The sequence below is a fragment of the Mytilus galloprovincialis genome, chromosome 13 (assembly GCF_965363235.1).
Source record: "Mytilus galloprovincialis chromosome 13, xbMytGall1.hap1.1, whole genome shotgun sequence".
In the NCBI taxonomy this organism is placed as follows: domain Eukaryota; kingdom Metazoa; phylum Mollusca; class Bivalvia; order Mytilida; family Mytilidae; genus Mytilus; species Mytilus galloprovincialis.
Genome location: NC_134850.1, coordinates 18,848,577 through 18,860,628, shown reverse-complemented (window position 1 = coordinate 18,860,628; position 12,052 = coordinate 18,848,577). Strand labels below are relative to the sequence as shown.

General features: G+C 31.4%; 1 long non-coding RNA gene across 1 annotated transcript; it reads left to right on the top strand.

Moving 5' to 3' along the window:
* The first annotated feature begins 5,886 nt into the window (after nucleotides 1-5,886).
* LOC143057468 (uncharacterized) lies at nucleotides 5,887-9,366 on the top strand. Its single transcript, XR_012972722.1, has 4 exons — nucleotides 5,887-5,938; nucleotides 6,870-7,491; nucleotides 8,563-8,602; nucleotides 8,816-9,366. It is a non-coding gene; the product is annotated as an uncharacterized LOC143057468 (long non-coding RNA).
* The last annotated feature ends 2,686 nt before the right edge of the window (nucleotides 9,367-12,052 follow it).

Sequence of the window (12,052 nt, the reverse complement as noted above, 5' to 3'; positions counted from 1 at the left end):
AAAATCTTTAGTATCTGGTTTCATTGTGCATTTTTCATCTTGCAATAGTATTTAAACATTTGACTTTTCTACACTTTACACAAGTATTCCCCATTCCAAACTAAAGGACAAATTGAAAGAGTTGGCATTGCATTGATTCATAAAAAAGAATGGTCAACGTAAATACAAGTATCTTGTCTTAAGGAGGGATAAATCCTACTGTGAAAAGGATCACTTTGATTCAAACAAAAAATTCTCTGAAACTGACATTACCAAGATGCTTGATTTCTTGATTGCCAACATATTTGTTACGTTTGGAAGACGTGTTTTTAAACAGACTGTTGGTACTCCAATGGGAACCAATTGTGCCCCTCTTCTTGCCGACTTGTTTCTTTATTATTATGAGGCTGACTTCATACAGAACTTCTGAGAAAGAAAGATAAGGTTTAAGCAATATCCTTTAACAACTATCCGTTACATAGATGATGTTCTTTCACTAAATAATTCAAAATTTGGTGACTGTTAAACGCATCTATACCATCGAACTAAAGATAAAGGATACAACAGATACAGGTAAATCTGCCTAATATCTTGACTTACATCTAGAAATTTACAATGAGGGTCGGTGGTAAACAAAACTTTACGACAAAAGATGATTTCAGCTTCCCAATTGTGAACTTTCCATTTCTAAGTAGCAACATTCCAGCAGCGCCGGCATACGGAGTATATATCTCCCAATTGATACGATATTCCCGTGCTTGTTTTTCCTATCATTTGAGGATATATATGTACTGAATTTGTGTCATGGATATATACCCCATATCCTTTATTTTTCTATTATACAACCCACACAACAAAAGGAATACCTACTCAAACAGAAACTTGCTACAATGTTAAGGTGGTCCAAGTAGTTTACGTAAAGGATATAAGCCGATAACAGTCCATTCTGTAAAATATTGGACAGGTATGAGGCCGCCGGCAGAAGACCTGTTCAATAATTAACAGAATGGACTGTTAGGGGCTTATATCTTACTTAAAACATTGTTTAACAAGTCGAAAAAAGTAAAACAAAAAGAAAAACGCAAGCAAAGATTTAATTTCATCTAGTATGAAAATTGTTTTGTGAATGAACATTTCAGTCATTAAACTATATCCTACATGTTGGCCCCCTATAAACAGTAGCTCAACTTAAAAAATAGACAAAAAGAAAGTACAGCTAAAGGTAAACAACATAACATGTATTGCTACATGTAGAATAAGACACTGGTATGCGAATTATGCATGACTTTTATTCATATTTTTCGCTCATAGTTTCCGTGAATACCTTTACATGTGTTTCGTATTTCAAAATGAATAAAGTGATTAAAGTATATTCTTTATGCAAAAACGAAGAAAGAGATGTCGTTATAAGTGATTGTGTTGTTTCAAACTTTGGATTAAAATCAAATGTGTATTCAGAATCTATCCAGATACACTATATCAGTGTGGATTACAGAGAGGATATAGTCAAAGCAGCTAATAAGGGCAGGTTATACATTTATAATATTCAAAATGTAGTTCTCTCCTATTAGTTTCTTGTTTCTTTCCGTGTTTTATTTTTTAACCGGGGTAATGAGAATAAAAAGAATAGCATATGAAAAGAGGTTCTTGTTGAACCATATCAAGTGCATTGCAGTCGATTTTATTTCAAATATATAATTAATATGAACAAACGAACAGATAACAACATGAAAAATGTTATATTCTTTTGTTGGAATTTTCAAGACTGTTATTGTTTCATTAAACGGTACCACCTGAATACCCCTATCCCCCTTTTTCTGGGGGGGGGGGGGGGTGGAGGCGGGGTTGTTTCCGCAGGTCGTGTCGCTCATTTTTCGTTTATTTGAGTATTGAGTCCCTTGTATTTTTTAAATGTTATCGAAACGCAATTTTGTCTCGATTTTCTTTTGAAAAAAAACTTATAAAACTGATCACTGCGACCAAAGTGCGAATTGGTTTGTTTGACAGATAAAATGCGGTAATGTCTACCTTGATTCTGCTTCCAATTTTCATCGTCGTTCATAAGCGAAGTGTTGCATAATTTTCATTTTTAAGTAATACTTAAAAAAACAACAACTTGTAAATCAACGATGAAACCTGAAAATTCTAAAAAGTATTATCGTCTTCTAGTTCATAAAGGAAGTTCTAGATTCGCACCTTGTACACAGGATAAGGTTTAGGTTGATCATGGCCCTTTTATTTCGGCATGATCTATCAAATTTTAGAGGTGTTACTTTATTGCTTTTTTCATTTCAATTGTAGTTGGAAATGATGTTATGAAGAATAAGAGCAACACCAGAGTTCAATTGCGATTACCTTAAGATGGACAAGGATAAATCTTCTAAAAAACCAAAAAGAAATTCATAAAGGCAACAAAAACAATACCGGCAACAAAAACAAGACTAACAACGAGCATAATCAACTAATGGAATTAGTGCGAAATGAGACAACCCCGAAACATGAGAAAAATGATTGTAATATAAGTATTGGTAGTGCTAAAAATCAATTTGAAAGTGATTTTTGTCCCTCAAGAAACCGTTTTGATGGGTGACAAAATTATTATATTGGATTTTGACTTTAATAAATGTTTTTTTAATTGTCATTTGTTCTTTGCATGGTTGTATTTTTCTTTACATGATGAAAACAATTAGGGCAATCAATAGTTTTTTTTTTATTTCAGTGATTAAACTATCATTTACCTATAAGAATCAGTTATGCTACCTTTAGCTGCCCAATATTTGTAAGAAAAAAGAGGTCTATTATTAAAAATATTGGACAGTTGAAGGTAACATAATGGTTTCTTACAGGTAAATGATAGTCCAATCACTGAAATAAAGAACAGGTAAAACAATAGAATGACGTCACAACAATGTTTTAATTCTAAATACTTTAATCCGACCTTTGTAGTCATTTGATATATCGAAGCCGCCATTAGCAAAGTTAACTTTTTTATGAGTATGGCTTTGTCCATTCAAACTTTATATTTTTGTATGCTAAACCCTGGGAGAAAAGAGTCGTGAATCTATATTTTTTTAAAGCTACAATTATAAATCCTGGCCTTGAAGGCATAAAACTTTGCTTAGTGCTCGGAGCACAAAAATCATGCTCGAAACATGAAATCCAGCAATTTGATTGGTTGATTTTCAAGTCTGAGTACAAAAATCATGCTCGAAAGTTTTATGACCGTGAGACCTGATTTTTACTTAACCATTTCTTTTGTTTCTGATCTAAATCTAATATATTTTCATATCATTGCATATTGAACAACTTAAGTTTTGATATTTTAGACCTTTAATTTATATCGGAGGGCTTAGGAAACTGTCAAATCTTGTCCAGGAAAAACTACAGTAAATCTTTGAAAAAAATCATTGATTGATATTGAGTCTTAACATTGTATTTTTGCGCAACCTTTTAACTTAAGGTAACTCTGATTAGCTTAAAGTATTCTTCAGTGGTGATTTTCCCTAAAAAAAACAAGTGATGTGACGTCAAACAACTCATCAACTTTATTTATCTACAGCAAACAATAAAGGAAAATATTAAAAGGGTTGCACGAAACTCTGTTTCTTTCCTTCATTTCTTGAAGCCAGTGTAAAAAGAATGTACTTTAGTCTTCATGTGAAAATCGGCAATTTAATCAGTATTGTACAGGAAGATAGAAAATAAAAAAAAATACCCATATCAATTTATTAAAACCACTACAGGAGCTTGTTATATAGGGTAAATATGGACTCGAACTAAAATAGATTTAAAAGATATTGCACCAAAAAATATCAGGAATAATACATATACTATGAGGTCAGGCTATTCCTTATTGCATTGTAACTCTTTTCTTCAGATGATACATTTTTTTGTACATTGGGTTCATAACGAAACTGCTGTCATCGTTTAAGATTAATATTCCATAAAGGTTTAACAAAGTAATTGATGTCTGAAAAATTCAATTCCAGACTTTATACACATATAAACTGCAGAATAGTAAGTCAATTTATCAGTTTAATACTAGAAATTTAAGAAAAAATATTCTATTCAATTGCAAAATTTGATTAAGACCAGCTAATTTTCAAGTTTTGAAATATTCAAGGAAGATTTGATAAAGTTACTTTTGTCTGAAAAAAATATTAACCCGAGATTTTATGTTAATGTTGAATCCAAACTGAACAGATTTGACACTCAATATCTATTGTCCCCAGATAAAGGCAAACTTTATAAACAAAAATTTAAAAAATCTAAATTTTTCTTTGAACATTGTATTTGATCATGAAAAACAGTTTGACTGTTGGATAATTGTGTCACACTTCTGCGACTTTCATTGCAGTAAAATAAAAAAGCATAAGAATATCACAGATCAGTTACTGAAATCTTGTCAACCAAAAAACAAACGGACACTTGATTTAATATATCAAGAAGAGGAATGACTTGTTGATGATGAGAAAAGTCAAATAGAAATGTGTTTCTTATAGACGGACACATGGACAGATAAAATTAGCCCACCTCTAAGATAGAGCTTGAATATTTTTAAAGTTTTAATTACAAGACTGTTTTAGCATACTTTTCTCGAATTACCATTTTTACATTTTACAGGGATATCACATTTACAATTTTCTTTCAAGTCGTGTTACTGCTAATCTCATATCAAGAAATTAAAATTATTCCATTTATTGACATCAACTCTTAGCGTTTAGTAAAAACTTTCTGTCCTTACAATATCTAACTCCTGACCATTATTTCTCTCTCCAAATTGTGTTTCCCATATCTTTTAAATATTTAAAGTTGAGGTCAATGAGAAATGATAGAAGATTAGCTCAACAGCATATTATGATGTGGTTTTCACTCATATAATAATAAGTTGGCTGTTTGTGTTAATTACTATTCATACATTGGTTTCACTTTAGTGCATCAGTGTTATTTATTTTTATTCGCTCTGACTGAACTTTAAAAAGTTGGTGGAGGCTTATAAAATATTGTATAAGAATTTGGTGTCACTAAACTATTTAAGCCAGTTTTCATGTATTTGATCAAGCTATGAAAAAAATGCTATCTGGGTTTGAAATATTAGCGACTTCATTCTATTTTTAGCTAAATCAGAAATAGAATTTACCATAATTTTATAAAAAAAACGCCCTAGTTTAAAATATGAGTGACTACACATTAAATTTTTTTTTTAAGTTTCTTAACTTTTTATAAAAAAACACAAATGTTGAAATTGCGTATGAGCTATATTTATTTAATAATAGTAAAAATAATGTTTTTATCTGTAAAAGGTAAACACAGTTAGTAACATTAGACTTATCTTCCTTGAGGCCCCACAATACACATTACAATACAAAAAAATAAAAAAGATATTTACGCATGGTTAATTTTTAATCATATAGATTATTGTTTCTTTATAAAAGATAAAACAGAGGAATACGTAGTAAACAAATAAAATAAAAACAGTACAATTACAAATTAAAATACTAATAACACATCGTAAACAAATGCAAATTATCAGGACTGTGTCAAGTACTTATGAATGAATTCTTTAAAAGTATATTGGGTTAAACTGGTATAAAATGTGAACACAGAAGATAGATACATTCTCAGTTATGTTAGCAAATCTATTATTTTAAAAAAATTAATGATGTGGCTTTCCTGAGGTTTTTTTTGTTACACATAGTGGTAAACCTTATTTACTTTTATTAAACATTTAACAACCTATTAGACTCTATATATACCTACATTTTGGTTCATTTTAAGAATGACATCAGTAATTGTAGAGGATCATATTTGTTATCTGTATGTTTCCATATTCCCACCCCTTTGGGTACCTAATTTGAAAATGTATATGTGTTTATCTCTATCTCATCTTTATATTTAGCCAAGGGTATTTCCAGTTTGAGCCTCTGGTAGACAAACATTAGATATTGCAATTTCAAAGGTTTGTAGCACTACATTACTATTAAATGATTTTTTAATACTTTACCATGTTTACTGACAGTTGAATTGAATACTTAACATCATTAAATCCATCAGGTACTGTTATACTTTCACTTAAAACTTTTGTTAATGCCATAGGTGACCTAAGTTATTTAGTCACATAGCCATGAAATGTTCAGAAATACTCAATCGGTCCTTGTTTAAATTTTTCCTTATATTTAAGTGTTGTCACCGTATTGTCTTCTCACACATATATAAGATTCATAACAGATTTATAACAAATCGAATGCACTTCAACATCAGATATCTCGAATTTCGATTCAGCTTTTATAAAGGATCGCAAGTTACAGTCACATATATAATTAGTTGGATAAGTACGTCTTAACAAGTGACAACTCTACGACAGATCAAAACATTGGTTCTCTAGTGAAGCTGATACACAGCTGAAAACACTTTTTATATCTGAATATCCACACAACAATGCTTAATCTGCAAAACTCGGCGTGATTCGCACTCATGCTAATGGTATATCGGAATCTAGATCGGAATAATCACGTGTGTGTTTAAAAAAATTCAGCTGCCGGATAAGAATTATTATAATAAAAACCTACAACCTACAGTGTCTATTGATCACCAAATGTTGTCATCAGAATTATAAACAATTGTCATGTAGAAATATGCAATTGGGGGGGGGGGGGGGGTTAAGATAGCTGTAAGAACAGGTTTATTCACCATTATATTTAGGAAATGCATGTACTAATTTAAGCCATCGATATGACAGGTGTTTTTCCTTGTACAATACGTTTTGTAAAATTTCAGCATAACATCATGCACACTGGTGATTACATGTATCCTTCTCTAAAAAAAAGGTCTGGACATGAGTGGAGACGAATCATGAATTTATAATACTTGTTATTATCTTTTCTTAACAGGATGAGTGTAGACGATCGTCAACGGTACTTTATTGTAGTTTCTGTCATTTTTGAAATTGTTCAACCACTGCTAAGAACAATGTTACAAAAGTACTACAGTTTTAAAGGTCATGGGTCACTACAAGCCTTTTTAAACAATCAACTAGTGATACACATACTGTTTCACTTACGACATAGGAATGCCTTATGCTGTAGGGACAACATTGGTTGTCGCATCAACCCAACGCTCCCGCTGATAAAATGTCAGTGGAATCGTTTGTATAAGGAGAATGCAGGTCAACCTCGTCATAACTGTCATTGCAAGTTCATAGCAAACCCAGTCCAGCTAAATGAGCTTGATATAACGTTAGCAAGTTTAATTTTATTAAATTGCTGCCATCTTGGTCCATCGGAAGAAACCGCTGTTCACAAATTACGTCGCTACAAGAATGATTATCTCAGCCACAACATAAATGGTGCAATTGATGAGACAGAATATAAAAGTCTGTGGACAGACCTGACTACTTTGGTCCTACAGATAGATCCAACAAAACAAGAGGACCTAATCAGGATAGAGAAGAAAACACATGAAGAGGGAGCTAGTGGAAGATACAGTTCAGATGTTCAAAAGAGACTGAATCTGGTACGCAATTTTGATTTTTAGTCAGAAGTTGAAATTAAGGTTCTAAAATATTTCATTATGAATGCATAAAATATACTGTTTCTGTACTGTTATCCCAACCCATAAAAGTACAACATAAGAACAAGCTATATAAATCATTTGAAAAGGAATAGTATGCGTGGGTCAAACTATCACAAACTCAACAGTTTTGTGAGGATAAGTGAACATTGATTTGGAAAATTTGATGTTTTTCATTCTGAAGCTATGGGACTTTAAACAGTGATATTTGAAACATTACTTAAACGTCTGTGGGTATTATCAAGAACATTTTTCTAGAGCGCCATTTATTTTCTGCTGATTGAATGCATTCTTGTTATCCAATTTCAATTTCATTATATGCACAAAAAACTCGTATCATTAACTCTTGGCGCAGCTGCTTATCATATTAAAATATCAGATACTTCGCATTTGATTTAGAAAATATATGATAAGACTATATATATTATTAGTAATTACGTAACTACTGTGAATTCATTATTTTTAGTTTAATACATATTTTCGTAGATTTCGTGGGTACAGGTGAACCACGAAATTAAATTAAGAATAACAAATTTTCTAAAGGCTTGTATGCAAACTTCGGCAAAACCACGAAATGAAATATCCACGAATTCTCAATTTGTCCCTTATTCACGAAAATTGGTACCCACGAAAATAAATAAATCCACAGTATTTGATCACAATAACATATTCTTTATATGCTGGTCTAGAGTCAATACAATGTGATTTAGTGGTTTTGGTTTGCTGCTGCCAGCGGTACGTGATGTTCATCTAAATATAAATGTTATTGGTTTTGCATTAACAAAAAAGGCGTTGCTTCAACATTTTTTGACAATTTGGCTACCATATCTCAATGTGAGGTATGTGATTGGCTCAATGTTGACGGACGTCCTGTACAAGCAATGCTTGTAAATGAAATCAACATAGTACCACAATAATTTTTATCATATTTTAAAAAAGCAAATACAACTTTTCTATTGTAAATATAAGCAACAGAAGGAACTTATCCTAATTCTTTCTATTTATTTTGTACAGGATTCATTGAGTTTCGACAGGAATCTTTGGATTGAACAAGGTCAGTCTGTTTGCCATAAACTGAAATGACAAAAATACTTCTAAAAATGATTTAACACATCTTCATTGTATTGATTTGCACTTAACTGAGATGATCATAAATAATTCCAAATAATCTAAATATAACATCATAGCACTTTATCATGATGAAGTTCTTCAGTGAAAATATCCTAATGTTTTACAATTTCACAATGTTTATTACTTTATTTCATAGGCATAGATGACGAAATACAAATTCCCTATCATACTGACCTTAAATTATCACTCGATTCATACAGCTGGAGAACCATACCAGATATAGTAACTGTACGTTGTGGTGGACGAATTGAGTTTCGTCCTCGAATACTGCAGACAACTAAACTGTAACATTTACAGTGTCGCAAACGACGACATGCTGTTCTGGAATGTGAATTTTTAACTATTTAATGCTCAAATCGATTTTCTGTAAAATCGTGATACATCTTTAGTATTCATTTTGACTATTTTCAACGTTGATAACGATCTCATTTATAACGTTAACCCAACATCTTCGAGTTCAATAATTCACATAATTTCAGTCTTAATACCAACAAAAAAGATTGATCTTAACAGTTAGAACATAGGCATTGGGTTAATTGGGAATTATTTTGGAAAAATGTAGTTGGATTTAATATATTACCGTGTAATATTTTTAAAAACCTTTATCATAAAATTTGAAAATTACAGACATAGATTACCTGTTTTTGTTTGTTTCTCAGTTTTATTATCAAATGTATAATCTGTTGAACTTTTCAATGACTATTATTTTCCACTTCTGTTTTAGTTGATAATAAATGATTAAATACCATATTTTGTTGGAATTGTTATCATTGTTAACATTGCAGATTTGTTTTGATATCAATTTTTATCAATTTTATCTGTTTCATCACTTTATCTTGACTAATGCATACGTCTTAATAAAGTAGTGTGTAAATCGAGGAGATGGTAAATCTTGTTTCATTACAGAGTTCTTTTAAATTTGCTTTATTTTAAAATTACGGACGTATTTCTAAATAATATTAATAAAACGGCTACAATGAAAATCTAAATACAGTATACGTATGGTTCGTGATTGAATTCGTTTGAATATTTTGCATGTTGTCAGTCTATCACGTGTCTACATACATTTCATAGTTTTTGGATGCACATATCTGAAAGAACAAGGTAGTTGAATCTTTTCAAGACATGAATTGTAAAACAAGTAGCGTTCGAGACGAGTTCGGTAATATGTCTTATCGCCAACACTGCCAGTTAGGTCACTGCTTTTTTTCGTCCACACTGCCAGTTCGGTCACATTCGGTTCGACCACAATCGATTTCGGCCAAACTTTTTTTCACATTGTTGAACTGGTACTGTGGACAAAACTATCTACTTCACTACCAAGAATTTATCCACGTTTTTTGGTACATTTCTACCCTCTTACATATCAGTACTGTTAGGAAAGACTAAAAAGTTATAATGTCTATGAATTCAGTACTGTTTTAGTACTGATTTTGTCATTACTGTTTGATGACTGATTTTGTCTGTATTGTTTTTATTAAATAAATATGTTTTTTATTAATTAACCATATAAAAAGATGTTTATTTATGTATAGCTGTATTAGTTGTTTTAGAGTATAGATATAGGATGATGTGGTATGAGTGCCTTCATTTAAGTAACAATCTATAAAAGTAAACCATTATAGGTCAAGGTACTGCCTTAAACACGGAGCATCGGCTCACACCGGACAGCAAGCTATAAAGGGTCCCATGAAATAATAAGGTAAAACCATTCAAAAGGGAAAACCAACAGTCGAGTCTATATAAAAACGTAAAACGAGAAACACTTATGAACCACATAAACAGACAACCACTGAACATCAGGGTCCTGACAGTTGTTTATTTTATTTATTTGAATGCATATTTTTCTTATATTTGGTATCTTGTGTACACATCTCATATTCAGTGTTGCATGGTGTCTTTTTATCGGAGAAATTTGGACACATTTCCATATGTTTGAGTACAATTGGTAATCAAATATAGTTTAAATAGTTCTGTGGCAACATAGCTAGTATCCAACAAGTCGTTTTTCTTTTCGACTATTTCACCCTGCTGAGCAGATTTTTTTACCGACGTGAACATTACTTAGGAAAAGTATCAAGCTAACTTTCGTCTATCGAAAAACTATTGAAGTGAAAGGAGAAACAACAAAAAGGAATCAAGATAAGCAGTTTATCGGATTTTTCGAGGAAATTGCTTACCCTTAAGAAGCACCTGAATTCACTCCCGGTTTTTAGTGAATTCATGATAGGTTTTTTATGTATTTTTTAAACTGTAGTTGCAAATGCCCTTTGCATGGTTTTATGATTCTTTGTTTCCTCCTTGATTTTGATTTTGTTCGTCTTTCTGTGTATAAAAAATACACACTCGACATCAGAGATTCACATTTTGGTTCGAGGCTGCTTTTAACAATATCAATTCAATATGTATAAAATCGCATTTGCTATTACTTAAAACATGTTGCCATTGATGGTTTCATATGTTAATTTGTTAGGCAATGTTTTATAATTGACACAGAACAATGTCTCATTTACTTTTTTTAATCATAACTGGAATGTTTTTTTATTTATCATAACCATTGGCACTGTTTAACTATGATTATCTTTAATGTCATATAAACATATGAAGTTTGTGACAAAAATCTCAATCATTTTGATGCGCCTTGATTATTTCATGACCCTTTAAGATTCATAAATAAAACAGTGAAAGAAACACTTAATTTTGCTTGTATCATGTTTTATTGCTCCCCCTTTGCCATCTTTTCTTTGGAATGTTTCGTAGAATGTCAGTTTCCTGGCTCTTTTCCTCAATTCAGTCCCGCATATGATGTGTCTTGCTACATGTAGAGTGGTAATTCCAGAGGACACGCTTAGTTCTAATATGAGCTCATTATAAGCATCCATCTTTTATGTTTTGGCACTTAAATGGTTCATGCTTAAATATTGTTTTTTTTTCTTTTCTGATGAGTGCAAAATTAATACTTCCTTCTGCATATAGGTCTTTAATTTTCACATCGAACTTTCCCATTTCAGCTCCCTTCTCCTATGTTGTTAATCATTCTAAGGAAAGAAAACAAAATAACTTTATGAAGGCTATTTTAAACTTTCTCGTGTGGTTCCTTATGTCTGTGTTATGTAAAAGAAAAAGAATGCACAACTATAAAAGGGAATGGTCATCAAAATGTAATTATTACTTTATATCCTACCAGAAGTCCAGTACTTCTGATGCTACATGTATATACATAATCAATCAAGTTGAAAATTATTCCTATATAAAAAAAAAGGGAAAATATGATCATCCCCAAAGTATTGTTATTTTCCGTTGACAAGTAATTCATACACGTGTAGCTTTAACCATCAGTCTATTTATGTGCCCTTTATGATAAGATGAGTGA